The sequence below is a fragment of the Daktulosphaira vitifoliae genome, unplaced genomic scaffold, assembly GCF_025091365.1.
Source record: "Daktulosphaira vitifoliae isolate Bord-2020 unplaced genomic scaffold, ASM2509136v1 Scaffold_5, whole genome shotgun sequence".
Taxonomy (NCBI): Eukaryota; Metazoa; Arthropoda; class Insecta; order Hemiptera; family Phylloxeridae; genus Daktulosphaira; species Daktulosphaira vitifoliae.
This window is the reverse complement of record NW_026099576.1, coordinates 25,142,043-25,158,597: the sequence shown is the minus strand read 5'-3', so window position 1 is coordinate 25,158,597 and position 16,555 is coordinate 25,142,043. Positions and strand designations below refer to the sequence as shown.

At 30.5% G+C, this 16,555-nt stretch overlaps 1 long non-coding RNA gene across 1 annotated transcript; it reads left to right on the top strand.

Annotated features, from left to right (window-relative positions):
- Positions 1 to 14,748: 14,748 nt before the first annotated feature.
- LOC126907329 (uncharacterized) lies at positions 14,749 to 16,555 on the top strand. Its single transcript, XR_007704479.1, has 3 exons — positions 14,749 to 16,237; positions 16,379 to 16,465; positions 16,543 to 16,555. It is a non-coding gene; the product is annotated as an uncharacterized LOC126907329 (long non-coding RNA).

Here is a 16,555-nt window from a genome sequence, read left to right as displayed (position 1 = left end):
TTTTTTATATAGATGTTTGATGTATTTACTTATCATTTGGTATATTTTTTTTGTAAATCTGACACTTAACCTGCCCACAGGGGGGGATTTAAAATTTCAACTTTTTCACAAAAAATTTACTTTTTCAACATAACTTTTGAAAATGTTCCGGAAGGTCTGACACTTTTATATATATCTTAAATTAAAGCTAATGTAATATACTTTAATTTGAAAAAAAAAAATTTGACCTCTGGACTTGTCTTCACGGCGAAAATGGCTACCGAATGCTATTTTCGTGTGAAAATTCTCGATTTTATTATTTATATTATATTTAACTTTATAATGCTATAACTTATTGAAAAGTTTATGGATCCACACAATTTTTTTATGAGAAATAATTTTTTTTAATAAACCCTTTTTCATTCGACATACTTTATCTTAATCGAGATATTAATAAGGAACCAGCAGATCAAGTAGCTTTTGGAATAAAACACCAATTTTTTTAAAATTAAACACTATCTAAAGATTTGCATCGAAGCGTTTATTTTTGATAGTGATTTTAATCACTGTCAGATATCATTATACTTGATCCAACTATACCACGTCACAACTGTGCCGCGACCCCCCTGTGCTGGGTTTTTTTTCTCTGAACATGAAAGGTATCAATGGCGTTTTTACCATTTAATATTAGACTGATTTTATAATTTATGTCAGATAATTTTTCAATAATTTTAAATGGACAGCGATATTTATATGACAATTATTTTGAAATATTCCGCTCATGTACATTAAATTTGATTAAAACCTATTGACCAGGTTCAAAGCTAACTTCCTGATGATTTTTATCATAATACTTTTTTTGTCTTTCTTGTTCAATTTTTATTAACTTTGGAATTTCATCCCTTATTTGCTTTAGTCTATTAATATTTTTTAATAATTTGAAATAATCGTCCTCGGGTAAGATTTTATTTTCAATGGGCCGATTGGGTTCAAAACCATGTATTAAGAAAAACAAACTAAAACTAAGTCTTTAGCGTGGACAAGAATTATAAGCAAAAGTCACCATCGTATAATACAGAGTGCAGCACAAAGAGCGAACGTTTTTAGGACAGGTAGTACTCGACCATTAGAGAAGGGAGGGATGTGTGTCAGATTACATTCGGTGCCTTGACTCAAAGTATTTCAATTTCAGTTGCTACTATGGAGCGGTTGGGTTAGACCAACGCGTTTTCGCGTACGATTGTTTTGTGAAGAGTGGCGGAGTCAGTGGTTTCGGTTCAGCGTGAATTCCGACGTCGATTCGGTATTAATTAAAATGACTCTGTTCCCACGCGGAACACAATCTTACGATGGGTGAACAACCTTCGAACAGGAAGCTTGATTTGAAGAAAATGGGGTTACCGTTACAGTAACGTCTGAACGTAACGTTAATATGGTAAACACCTTCTTTATCCCCGAGTTAAAAAGAAAACGTATTGATCGTGACCGTTTGTGGTTTCAGCAAGATGGAACCACGGCACACTCCGCCAGGGCATTCATGGCTGTTCTTCGTCCCTTGTTTGCCAACCATTTAATTTCATGATTCGGTGACTTTTTATGGCCTCCTCGGTCCCCGGACATGTCCTTGTGTGGTTTCTTTTTATGGGGTACCTCAAGTCCCGCGTCTATGAAAATAATCCTCGTAAATTAGATGAATTGAAAGATGCAATCCGCCAGGAAATTAGTGAAATCAATAGAGATTTGCTGGAAAAAGTCGAGGCTAGTTTTCGCGAACGCCTTCAAAAATGCGTCGATGGAAATGGTCACCATATACCTGATATTGTTTTCCACAACTGAAAATCCATCCGAGATTTATCAAATGCTATGTCTTTGTGTATGTTGGTCTACCAATAAATTTTCCCTAAAACAAAAACTAATGATTTTATAATTATTTCAAAAACATCCTATTTCTCTGCCGCACCCTGGACAAAGCCTAATCTTTTTGGTTTTTATTAACATAGTGTGTTAGGCTGTTACAAAGAATTTTATTCATTAATTCAGTTTACCCATTAGTTAATGGATGGTACGTTGTTGAAAAAATTTGTGATACCTAAGTTTCTACAAACCTTTTCAACCTCTTTATTCTTAAAATGAGGTCCCCTGTCACTTTGTAAAATGCTAGGAGGCCCAAAGGTCGTGATAAGGTCGACTAAAAATTCAATTGAGCCTGAGCATTGACATTAAATACAGCTTTAGTAAAAGCCATTTTAGTAGAATTAATTAGAATTTATTTATTAAAAACAATTAAGTATTTTTTCTCCCTATATGGTACTAATGGTCCTAAATAATCAATACAGAATCTGGAGGTTGGCCTTGAGCTTTCTAAAGGAATTGGCTGTAATAAGCCAGCAGGTTTACACACTGGTTTTTTTAAAAATTGGCATTATTTACAAGTTTTTATGTAATTATTAGTATCTTTTATCATGTTTGGCCAATAATATTTTTGTTTTAATTTAAGTAGGGTTTTATTCATCCCAAAATGTGAACTCGATACAGATTCATGGTAAACTTTTAACACATTGTTAATTAAGTTATTTGGAATAACTAAAAATAATTTATACCATTTGGAGACCAATTTTTGTAATACAACAGATTATTTTTAATACAATAATGTCTAGATTATCTTTTGAATTTATTATATTTATTATTATTTATAGCCTCATGAATGCAAACACAAAACTCACCTCGAGATTGTTCCTCTTTTATTACCTCAATACTTAGTTCAGTGGTTTTCAACCGGTGTGCTGCGAAAAATCTATTGATAGTTTTATAATTTTGTATTTACCAGTATTATTATCAATATACGAAGAAAACTGATAACTAACAAACATAAACACAGACTCATCATTAATTATAGATACGGATAGTACTGTAATAGTATTTAATATCAGTTTGCCCATCGCAGCTGGCTCGATGGTATTGAATTTTAAATAATACTTAAATAATATTTTTTTATAATGGATGCATTTTTAATTCGTTCACTTGACAGCACATCAGTGAGTGAACCAACGAAGAAAAAAACAAAATTAAATATCTGACGTAAATATAATGAAGATTATTTAAACATAGGATTTTCTTGGTCCGGGAATATGGATTATCCTCGACCATGGTGTCTTATATGTGGCGAAAAATTATCCAACGAATCAATGGTTCCAAGTAAACTAAAACGTCATTTTCCCACCAAGCACTCTCATTTGGTTAATAAAGATGCTTCATATTTTCAACATTTACTAAAATCAGAAATACAAAAATCTGATAACCATATTCAAAAATATTCAATTTTTGTGTTAAAATTCTGGGTATTGTATTATATTTTATTTAAAATACCTGACAAGGAGTTACACTGATTTTCATAAATATTATATAAAGAAAAATTGATATAACATAGAAAGTTAAACTTATTTTAATTTTTTTGCTTTTTTGAAGTCAAGAAAAATAACTTTGAAATTTGAACTAGCTTAAATAACTATTTTTTTCAACTGACGGTAGCGATGTACGGGTACCGAGTCAATAAAGCTTATGTCTTATGCGTTCGGGGTACAATGTTCCAACCCGCGTATGGTAAGGAATATTTGCATTTTTTCAACAACAGAATATCGATTTAATTTTACCACGTGTATTTATTATATCGATAAAACTATCATTATCCATGACTTTATTATACATAGCGAGTATAGTACATAATATACATGACGTGAAAACATTAAACATTGTAAAATAATAAAAATGAGTAACAATCACTACAATATCCCACTGATAACTTGATAAATTAACTACACGTCCTCATAATCTTACTTTAATAAGAAAATAAAACATATAGTGTATAATTGAGACAAACATTTGCCTTTTTAAGTCTAAACCACACATTTAGTTGAATTTTTTATTACTTTTCTAATTTGTAATAGTGTGATATTATCACAATAATAAATGAAAAATTTATACCTTCTCAGCTTTGCATCAGAGCTAAAAAAAAGTTCGATTATTCTAACCCTCGTAAATTCATTATAATTTCAGTTATATTTTGAAATTATAATTTATCATAAGCCATTGGTAGCTAAAACAATTATTATGAAATGGGAAGCCTCTTCCGTTGTATATACTTTTTTGACGGACATTAAAATCTTCAAAATTCCTCTCTAAAAATATTTATAATTAACAATTAAATTTGATTTATTTTTTTTTTTTGTAAAAGATGGGGTTTAATTGGGGGTACATACCTCCTCCTGCTATATGAGTATATTGTTTGACATAAAGTTATAGTAGAAGTAGAAAATTATAATAACACAATAAACGGTTATTTTTTACGAATTCATTTTTTGTTTAATTTTGGGGGCCATTTACGTATAAAAGACAAGTCATCGGCACAATTTTTTTTTAACTTAGAGTATACCAAATAAAAGACACATATCTAAGGCAATAATAAAAAAAAATCGTTTTGATACATTCATTTTTAAAAGTGTAATGGCAGTTTTAAGTAAAAAGTTTCGTAATTTATCGTTTTCTAAAATTGTTATATTTTGGAGAATTTCCTCAACTTACGAATAACGAGGGAATTTTTTTATAATTTTTGAGGTTAAATCTTCAACTTGATACAATTTGTGATATTTTGCACATGTCGTTGAAAAAATTCAGTCGGGTGAGAGTAGAGAAAAATTGGAGACGGACTTAAAAAAAAAGAGAATAGAGCAAAAACTAAGTGTGTCTGATGGACACTACTACGATGTTTTTTACTATCTATCTTCAGCGATTGTAACACATTTTCAATCCAGTAATTGTACAATTCACTTCAAGGATGATACAATGTTCAATTTAAGCTTGTTCAAATTTTCAATGTTACTTTTCTTGATTTAGGGGGGAAACATTGGCAAAAATTCAAAATAAGTAACTCCATATTCAATGTAAATTATTTATGAAAATGGGTGACCCTATAATGTAAGCTACAGTATATTAAATTAAAAGATTTAATACCTTTTCACCTTCGCATCGAAGCTAAAAATAAAAGCAGTCTTACTTTTAACTTTATTATTGGCTGTTAAGTATTTCACCACACTGCTTTTGCTGTGAAGCCATAATGTTGTACCATTGTGGATTGTAAAAATTTAATTTAAGGTTTTTTTAGAAGGGATGAAAAAAAAATTATGGATATTGTAATTTTGTAAACCAAATTTTTCTCTTTACAATATTTAAAATTTTCAATAGTATCTGAGAAAATGATTATCAGTAGGTTTGTAAATGACCTGCTGACAAACAATTGACAACCATTCTTAAAATATAATACAAAAGATACAGCGGTTAAAATAAAATTTGTACTAGCCCTTACTAGTCCTGCTGACAAGTCGATGGAACTGTGTATAATTATAATATAGACATCAACCATATTTATATTTAATTTGGTAAATTCTGATCACATTTTTTTTTTTTTTACAATTCTGTTTAATATAATTCAATATATATATTTAATATATATTTAATATAAGTATTCAATGAAAACTTATCATTTTTACTAGAGTAAATGCTTTGAAAACTTACTCAAAGGTATATTAATCGCAACCATTCGTCTTATGTTAATTTTTCGATCGATAAGTTGATGGTCGTTTTAAAACATGTTTAAAAAGAACTTGTTTAAAACATTAAAACGTCCCATAAGATCAATGTAAATTTTGAACTATTTGGTGTTTTATACACGTTTAAACGCTATTTTAAAAACATTGCGTATTTAAAATGTAACATATCTCAACCGAAAACTAGTAATGGAGACCGGGGTCAAAAGTAACACGGGTCAATTGTAACAAGCTAAATATTTTATTCCATGACAAATATTAAAAATTGGGTGTACGTGCAATATTTACACATATCTAAGTGCCTTATTTGCATGTTATCAGTTAGGGGTTACCGTGTTTCGTTTATTAGATAAAGAATAAAAACTGATATCAACGTGAAAAAATGATTATTTTTTTTTTTGTAATTTTCAATTTTTCTCCGTGAATTTACATGTATTTATTAAAGTGGAATATTTTTCTATTTAGGTGATTATAGAGAATATGACACATAAATAATAAAGGAGCTAAAAATTAAATTTATTTTCAAAGATAAGAAAAAAATCTAATCGGGGGCAATTGTAACAAACAGTTAGAGGTCAATTGAAACACTACCTTTTATCAGTGATAATAAATTATAATGTTACATACATTGAAAAATTAGGTAAATGAGGTTATAAAATTGTTGTTATATGTTGATTTTTTATTTTGTTAAGTTTCTAAGATATAGTGTGTAAGATGACACGTAATAGTGTAAAAAAATCAAACAGAGGTACCACATCAGAAAGTACAATGAAAAAAGCTGCAGAACTTTGCATAAAAGAACATATATCAGAACGATCTGTTGCTGCGGATTTTAATATTTGCCATGTAATTTTGAACAAGTAAATAAAAAAATTAATACTCCACCTAGAAACAGGTAATGCTTTACCAACTATAGGATATCAACCACATAATAAAATATTCAATGTTGATCAAGAAAAACAACTCTCTGATTATATAAAAAATTGTGCTGATATGTATTTTGGTTTAAATCCTAAAAGTATTAGAAAACTGTCATATGAATTTGCAATAAAATTAAGTTTAAAAGTACCAAAGAATTGGGAAAATAATGGTGAAGCAAGTACTAATTGGTTCACAAATTTAAAAAAAAAAAAATCTAACATTGTCTATTCGTCTAACTAGTCTAGCTAGAACAATGAATTTTAATCAAGCTAATGTAAACAATTTTATGGATTAACTTGAGTCAATTTTACTTAAATATAAATTTGAAGCACATGATATTTACAACATAGATGAAACAGGTATTACAACTGTACAAAAAATAGAAAAGATTGTGGCAACTCGTGGGAAAAAACAAATAGGAGCAATCATATCTGCTGAACGTGACACATCAGTAACTATGTGCATTAGGGTGGCCCTCAAATATCGAATGACTTTTTTCTTTTTACGCTACCCCTTAATTTTTTTTTAATGGTCAATAAAATGAGCTGTGCAAAATTTGGGACCCATCCGTTAAGGTTAACCCGTGCCCCCGGGCCTATTAAGTTGAGTCGAAGAGTCAAATTTAATAGAAATAACTGATCTATGTATCATAACTTTTTTTTCTCTTAACTTAGAATAATAAAAGTAAAACTCAAGTAAAGGAAATTTTACAAGAAATTCAAAAATAATAACTTCAATGTTGTTTTCTCAATAAATAGCCCACAAAAACACTACATACAGTAAAAAACATGTAAAAGTCTTAAAATACGTTATAACTGATTTTGTTGATTTTTAATTATTTATTTTCATTTTATTTTTTGGAAAACGCATATTCGTTAAAAAAAAGATTTTAGAAGTTTAATTTTTTATGCCAAGTACGATAATTATATTAGATTTGTTATTTTATGGACAGTTAATTAATGATTAATTACAAACCTAACAGTTTAATTTAATTGTTATTAACAATTTTTAATTTATTTTTTTTTAAATAATAATAACTAAAAAAATATTTTAACAATAATTAAATTATATTATTATAATACATTTTTTATAATGTACTTTTTTTACAATTAGGACATTTTTTCCGATAATTACTTACTATTTGTAAAACGTATTGTTTCTGTTCTTCATTTGTAGTTTATATATAATGTAATCTTAGATTAATTTAATGCCACGCTAGGCTGTATCATTAATAACACGTAATTTAGTTATAGTATTTAAAGCATATATGTAACTGTTGTTCGCACTCCAAAATGATGGATCAATTTTCAAAAAATCAGTGTTCAGATTAAATAGTTGTAAATTTGATGATAACTTACTATCAGTTATTTCGTGGGAATAATTACCAATAAGATAAATATTAGTTAGTATTACTTTAAAAGACTCTAAAAGTATTGTACATTTGTGATTAAAACGTATCATTTAATATATAATAATAAACAGGTATACATTATATTATATTTAACGTGTTCACAAATTGTCTGCTGCATTTATACGACACAAATTATGTCAGTTGTCGAATATAACTCAAATATACTTATCTTTAATAATAATATAATTGGTACTATCTTAAAGTAATTCAGTAAACCAAAATTGATATATTGATACGACAAAATGTAATAATACAATCAATTTTGTTAAATTTGTAATTAATCATTAATTAACTGTCCATAAAATAATAAATCTAATATAATTATCGTACTTGGCATAAAAAATTAAACTTCTAGAATCTTTTTTTAAACGAATATGCGTTTNAACTTCTGGAATCTTTTTTTAAACGAATATGCGTTTTCCAAATAATAAAATGAAAATAAATAATTGAAAATCAACAAAATCAGTTATAACGTATTTTATTGATGGATATTTGCCAGTCATTGATTTTTGTAAGGCTGTAGGAATTGTTTTATTGACATTTCCACCCTATTGTTCCCATAAACTACAGCTATTTGATAGATCAGTAAATGGCCATTCAAAAAAATTGTGAACCAGAATATGACCGCCTGGATAGCAAACAATCCGGGAAAAAGAATAACCATATATGATGTACCGGCTCTATCATCAAGTGTATTAATTAAAGTTGCCACACCCAAAAACATTATAAATGGATTTTCTGTGTCAGTGATTTGGCCTTTCAATTGAGACGCCTTTACTGAGGATGAGTTTGCATCAACAATTATAACAAACGTGGTAATGAATAATATAACTGATAATCCAGTAAATAATACTGTCATTAATCCCTATTTAAAGCCACAAGAAAACATAGCTAATCACAGTATTGATTCACAGCCATCTACTTCAACTATATCTCCAGCGCCAGTACAACCTTACCCAAAAACAGCATTACAAGATAAAATGAAAACAATGAAAAGTAGAAGAAAAGGAAAAAGTACAATTCTTACTTATACTCCAGAAAAATTAAAAATTGAAGAATAAACTAAAGTTAGTGCTAAAAAAAGCTTAGATTATAAAAATAAGAATGTTAAGAAACAAAAACAAATCAAGAAGAATAATAACCTAGAGACGAATTATGATGAGGAAGAAGATGAAACATTTTGTTTAGTGTGCACTGATTTTTATAGTAATAGTAAAGATGGGGAGTCTTGGATACAGTACACTAAATAAAATAACTATTTAAAAATCTGGGCTTAGCTCAAATATTTTATATTCTCCGTGTTCTTAGAATTTGTGTGTGTGTGTGCGGCTAGAATCTAGGTTGGACTGCTGATCCTTTAGTCAATCTTAATAATTAGTGTACGAGCTGGCTAGTTTTTGGGCTTAACCGTCCTTTAGTGGGTATAGTAAAAAGGTAGTTGTGCTGGTGGCTGACAAGGAGCCACCCTCCAGTCTGCTACTTTTGAGCTAGACTGTGCTGATGGGTCTAAACTCTACCCCTTTAGTAGTCCACTAATTAAAGGGATTAAGATAAAGAAGGGAAATGTAAATAAATATGTACACAGCTTAGTAATGGAAAAATATAGAGTTTATTGACTTAAAGATAGTGTGACTTTTGGTATTGTTTTGACTGAAGTATTGATTCAATGTCAGGATTGAAATTAGAAATTTCGAGTCGCATGTCACTTTCAACGTCCAATCTGTTTCTGTATTTATTCTTGATGTGCACCAAGGTCGAATATGCACGCTCACATAGATATGTAGTTGAAAAAACCATTAAAAACCTTATTGCCTTTACATATAACACTGGATAGCTTGGTTTAGCATTCATCCAAAATAAGTTCAATCGTTTCTCCCTGAACATAGTTTTTATGGTGGAATCACAACACAACTCAATTAAAGCGTCTTCCTGAGAAAAGAAAAAAAAACGGATATTTGAATAGAAGTCAATTGTTTAATAAATAAATTTATAAGTATATTAAAAATGTATAATATTGTAAATAAATTTAAATTTAATCATTAAATGTAAAACATAAATAACTAAAAATTATAACTAATTATGTACAATAGTAATTGTTTTAAATTAAAAAAAAATATTATACTTATATTAATTTTTTATTTCATAAATTAAACCACCTTGTGTACTTCGCTAGTCATAGCGTTATACTCGAAAATCTTATCATGTAGTATAAGACAATATGCTGATGTATCTTTTGGTATATATATATTATCTAACACCATCCTCAACGTTTATATGCGGCATTCTCCATATAATTTTCGCGATTTTTATTTTACTGTTGCCTCGCTCACATTTTAACGCGTTAATATCCACGCTAGATCTATGCAATATAAGTTCTTGACGAGAATTTATTATAATTTTGCGATGATCTTCTGCAAACCCCATGATTAATTTAAGGGGTATACAAACTTCAAAGTTTGTCTTACTCTCACCGCTCTCATTCCATCCGGCGTTTTGATATCGGTAAAGGTTAGCCGTTTGAAAAGACGCATAACCTTTCATACATGTCGTTATACCAGGATTTCTTATTTTATCGACTTCGACCGAATTTAATTCGTAACGAATTTCATCAAACAGAAACATAATACCGTTGTTAATTATTTTAACAAATGACGCACCTTCACCCACCGATTCCATATTTTTTTCTACTTCGCCTTCGATGTGTAGTAACGATTCGCTGGGTAGAGTGTACAAATCTTGATGTTGTATCGCAATTCGTATTTCATCGTTATTCGACAGCGCATTACTAGAAAACGGTTGATACGAATGATATTCAAATTTTGTTATACTTTCTTCGAAGTATGGTTTTTCGTGTATGTTCAGAATGTCTTCCATAATGGTTTGCAAGCGTGTAACCAAGATTTAAGAGAGTATTCAAGCTATCCTTTGTTAACACTGGAAATTTTGAAACACAACTGTTGTCAATGTCGTCAAAACGTTTTCTTTTAACGTTATATCGTACTCCCATAACGGATATGAACACGAACTGTTACACTCTCACCTCTGAAATCGACAAGTTCTCCGTTCTGATCTTTAATTTCAATTTTTACGTTATCTACTTGATTAGTCAACACAGGGTAATAAATTAGATTGTTAGGTGATTCTACAATCTTATAGCCGGGCGACACCAAAGGATAAAACTCGTGAATTGAACACGTCTCGCGTCCGTTAACAAATGCACCATGTACGATATCACACTCTATTCTTATACATGATAATGGATTGATATTAGCCATTTGTTCTGATTCATGTACGACACCACCTTCAAACATTCGTTTATTAAATCCCAATAATTCTCCAATACTATTGTTTGCCGTAAAATCCACTGTTTTATCGCAATACATTTCTGATTTCAATGTATTCGCATTGGACATTAAAGTGAAAATAATATTATGTTTTCTCAATTCATTCGATAAGTATTTACTTATATCCTCTAGCTCGTATGATCCGATTGGTATTGTTAAATCAATTACTGAAGAATTAACTGACGTTGAAGTGTTGAGTTTATCTGTATCGATTTGAACGCGAAAAGAATTATTTTTTTCACTAACGTTTGGTTTAGAATTACACGCTTGTAAACTCAAAAGTGCCAATTCTGCGCTTCCATCTAGTTCTATGGGTGGAAAAAAAGTACTGATCATTTTAGATTGGTTACCTTGAAAAGATAACGTTAATGACCGTTGCATTGTTCCAGTAAAAATTTCATACACAATTGTCCGCCCACGAACGTATCAAATTCTTGTACACGAGTATAGTTAAATTTAATACGACAGCCTTTTAAGTAGTTGCGTAATTCTAAAGGTGGTGGTAAATTGCCAAACGAATCAAAATAAAATACAGTTTTATTTTTTTTATAATAAGCTACCCAGTGTGTACCTCTACCCGTATCATCATCTAAATTCACTACGGCACATTCAAAAGTTCGTGGTGTTTTAGGTAACTTGTCTCGTGAAAAGACGTTACGAAAATGTGATATTTTGAACGATCTGGCGTATTTTATTATATCATCACTGTTTAGCGGACGATCACTGGGTAGCGTATGAATTAGTTTTTTTGAAATGGCTTCAAATACAATGCTGATCCTCTTTTTAAAAGCATAACGCTACCGATTTTAACAGGAGTTTTCGCGTCTTTATTTTTTCTTACTTCGTTTACCGCTTTGATTATATTCGCGGCACCACCTGCTAATGATCCTAAAGCAGACAAACCGGCGANACTAATGATGCTAAAGCAGACAGACCGGCGAAAATAAGAATCAAGGGCAGCGCTCCACCGATTTTTGGTATTTTTATAGTGCGAGGAGTAGTAGGTTTTCGAGCTGAGTTTTTGAATGTTTTTTTAGCCACTGTGAGTGCAACGACACTGGCTTTCTTTTCACTTTTACCCTTCATATTACGCATTGCCCTTTTACTCGAACTGACAATCGAGTTGAAATTCACTCCCATCCCGAGTTTGCGTTTCGCTTTCATTATATTGGTAGTAGCGTATGCCGCTAATTTTTCTCCAAACGTACTGTCTTTCGCCTTAACACGTTCCCAAGCACGGTTTTGTAACACGTAATCGGCTTGATGTCGATTTTTAAGATCCTTATATTTACTATAAGCTATATCGTGATCGCGAGCTGCCGAATCCAACGGATTTTTTCCGGGGTCACCACGAGCCAATCGCTTTTCCAACCGCGTCCCTGGTCCTAGGTACTGATACGTTGGCCAATGAACTTCAACTGGAAGATTATTTATAAGAGAATTGACTATACCGTAACCGCGTTTAGTATTGTTTGATCGTCGACATCGAACCATCATTTAAAACGGCGAAAGTATTGCGTCAATCTTTTATACGTAATGTTTTTCGAAGTGCAAACGTGTAAGTTACCGATTTCTAATATTGATTTGAATAAATCCGAATCAAAACGAATGAAACACGGTCCCTTACTACCTGATAGTATTCGTTGTATAATTTGTGGACCGTCTAATTGCGGTAAAACAAACGTTATGTATAATTTGCTGACGGAAGAAAACGGTTTAAAATTTGAAAACGTTTATCTCTATACAAAAACACCGGATCAGCGCAAGTATAAAATTTTAGAAAATATTATCAATGATGTTGAAGGGGTAAACATAAACGTTTACACGGACAACGATCAAGTAATACCACCGGAAACCGCAACTCCTAATTCTATATTTATATTCGATGATGTCGTATGTGAAAAACAAAACAACATTGCATCGTATTTTTGTAGAGGGCGACATAATGGTGTCGATATATTTTACTTATCGCAGACGTATTCTCGTATACCAAAACAACTCATTAGAGACAACACGAATATGATTATTTTATACAAACAAGACGAAACTAATTTAAAACACATATACGATGATCACTGTTCGTCGGACATGAGTTTTATAGAATTTAAAGAAATGTGTGCCAAATGCTGGAATAGTGGGAGATTTGAATTTTTGATGATAGCGAAAGATTTTCCGTTAAACGAGGGAAGGTATCGGAAATGCTTTGATATTTATATAAAAAGAAATGATTTTTAAACACTTGCTTATTAGTACAAAATGGAGACTGAGGAAAATATAACGTCGAGTATTATAAAAGCTAAAAAAAGTATTAGGAAAAAATTACTACAACTCAAACGCGGTGTTGACGATACTAGAGAGTTTATACGCAAGCATGCGTCTCCTATTGTTGAACCTCTTGAAGAAATTGCACATCAAACAAAAAATTTTTTTAATCATCAGAAATCAAATAGCTCTGATGATAGCGATAACGTTGATAAAAATAATACGGTTGTGCTATCGTCTCCGATACAATATCAAAAACCACAACAATCGAATTTTGATGCAGTCTACGGCGTAACCGTTAATGATAACGGTGAATTTAAGATGGGCGATAAAACAGTAATCATTGATGAACATATGGGTAGCATAAAAGTCGGTAGTCTAAAACAAGTGTCATTGACAAAAGGATTACATGAATTGTTATTTAAAAAGATACCCAACATCGATTTAATCACTTCTGATGATCTGTTAACGTATAAAAACTGTCTTATCCACACTAGAGTTCATAGAAACAAAAACGGAAAATTGAAAACTAATCCAGGATATAAATATAAAAATATTATAAAACAGTTATTTACCGGACGTGAACCACTGTTTAGTGAAAACGAAAAGTTTGGTAGTGGACTACCGTTTTTATCCGTTACGAATAAACGAAAAGAATACGTATACTGGGACGATATAAATGAATTAATCGAACGGTTGGCTATCTTACACGCATCTAAGCGTGCGGGTAATACGGATGTAAATAACGAAATAATATCACTCGAAGAAGAACTTAGAGAAAACGGAGTGATAGAATGAAATCCGTCAAAGAGCAAATAGCGGAGGAGTTACATGCACAAGCTAGAAAAAAATTTCCTAGACGTATCGTAACGCCTTACGGTAAAGACAACACGTGGCAAGCGGATCTCGTCGATATGAAAAAGTATTCCAGCAAGAATAAAAATTATACTTTTATTCTCACGGTAATAGATGTATATACAAAATATGCATGGTGTGTTCCATTAAAAAACAAAACCGGTAAGGTAGTTGTCGCAGCTTTTGAATCAATAATAAACAACTCCAATAGATGTCCATTGTACATGACAACGGATAGGGGATCAGAATTTTTCAACAAAGAGCTGAGAACTTTTCTGAAATTGAAAGGTATTAAACATTTTCCTGCATATTCGGCGGTGAAAGCGTGCGTAATCGAACGTTTCAACTGTACGCTTAAAGAACGTATGTAGCGAAAATTTACAGCGTCGGGGTCTTTCCAGTGGTTATCATTATTACAAAAAGTAGTAAATGATTATAACGATAGTATTCATTCGGCGATTCGTCAAACACCGACACAAGCGTCGGAATATCCAGATAACGTACGGTTTTATCGTTTACCGAATTATTCGAACATTAAACGAAAATTATTTAATATTGGTGACGCGGTTCGTATTAGTAAAAATAAAGCCGCTTTCGTTAAAGGATACACACAGAATTGGTCAAATGAAATATTTTTCATACATGAAATAAAACATTCAATACCCGTTGTATACGTGTTGAAAGATGAAGACGGTGCGCTAATTAACGGAACGTTTTATCGAGAAGAGTTGAAAAAAACGAAATTCCCTAGTACGTTTCTCGTTGAAAACATTTTAAGACGTAAAAATAATCACTATCTAGTTAAATGGTACGGATTGAAAAAAACTAGTTGGATACACAAAAACGATTTAGTATAATTTCGACGCTGATCCAAGATGGAAGAATCAATAGTTGTCGATTTTCAATGCATCGTAGATTATAGGTGTCAATTAATTGTTAAAGAATTGTCAGTTTATGCGTTTAATACTTTACATCATTACGTGTTTAAACCACCTGATAATTTTTACATGACAACCAAGTCAGCTAGAGTCAATTCGTGGTTATATCGTAAAAAACATAAATTACATCATATTGACGGCAATGTCGATTATTCAAAACTACAGACGATAATGGACGGTTTCGCCAATCGATGTTTACAATTTTACGTTAAAGGTTTACAAAAAAAGAAGTTTCTCGAAAGATTTACAAACAAACCGATAATCAATATGGAAGATTATGACTGTCCGAGAATTGATGTACTTTTACAAGATAATTCCGATGTATCAACGATTACATGTTCATTGCATAAACACCATGATGATTGTTGTACGAATAATCGTATTAAAGTATTATGTATGTGGTTAAAAAATAATTGTATATTGTAAATATATTTTATTTTTTTTCAAAACATGTTTATAGTAAAAATTATCAGCTGTACAGTTTATTTCAATAAATATATTATTCTGTATTATTTGTGTATAGTTATTGTATAGTGTACGTTTTTACTAGCGGTTAAAATATAAAATAATGACGTTTAACCTCTAAATTGTTAGAGAAGTAAAAACACACTCCCCCATCCGACATAAACGATCTTGTATAAAAGATCGAATTAAATAGAGGACATTATTTCACAGTATTTATGATTATAATGATAGAATGTATTCTCCTTGTTATAAGCGCTTAGTGTGATTTTTTCATGGCGTAAATTAAATTTCAATGAATATCATTGTTTTTAGTCGTCTACTGCGTGTGTACATTATAATCCATATAATGTTATACATATTGATAACATTGAGTACACAATCACATGAAATAATTATTTCAATAAAAAATTAAAATTTAGTGACATACGTAAGAGTAAAAATCTTCACCGAAAACGTAAAAAAGTAAGTATTACAACATACTTTTTCAACATCGAAAATACTCAGTTTTTTCAACACGGAGAAAAAATTATAATTTAAAGGAACAATTGAGTAACTATAGATTCAATGTATTTTATACTTATTAACTTTTATTTTTATTCGTAGGTAGAATAATATTATACAACTGTTGATCGTCTCAGAGCATACCTTGACAGTATTATAACATACTATAAATTTAATCATAAATATTAAGTATAATAGTATATAATTTTTTTTTAGTAATAATAAACCTAATTTATTATGATAAATAATGTTATTGATTTTTTTAGAATCTATTATTCC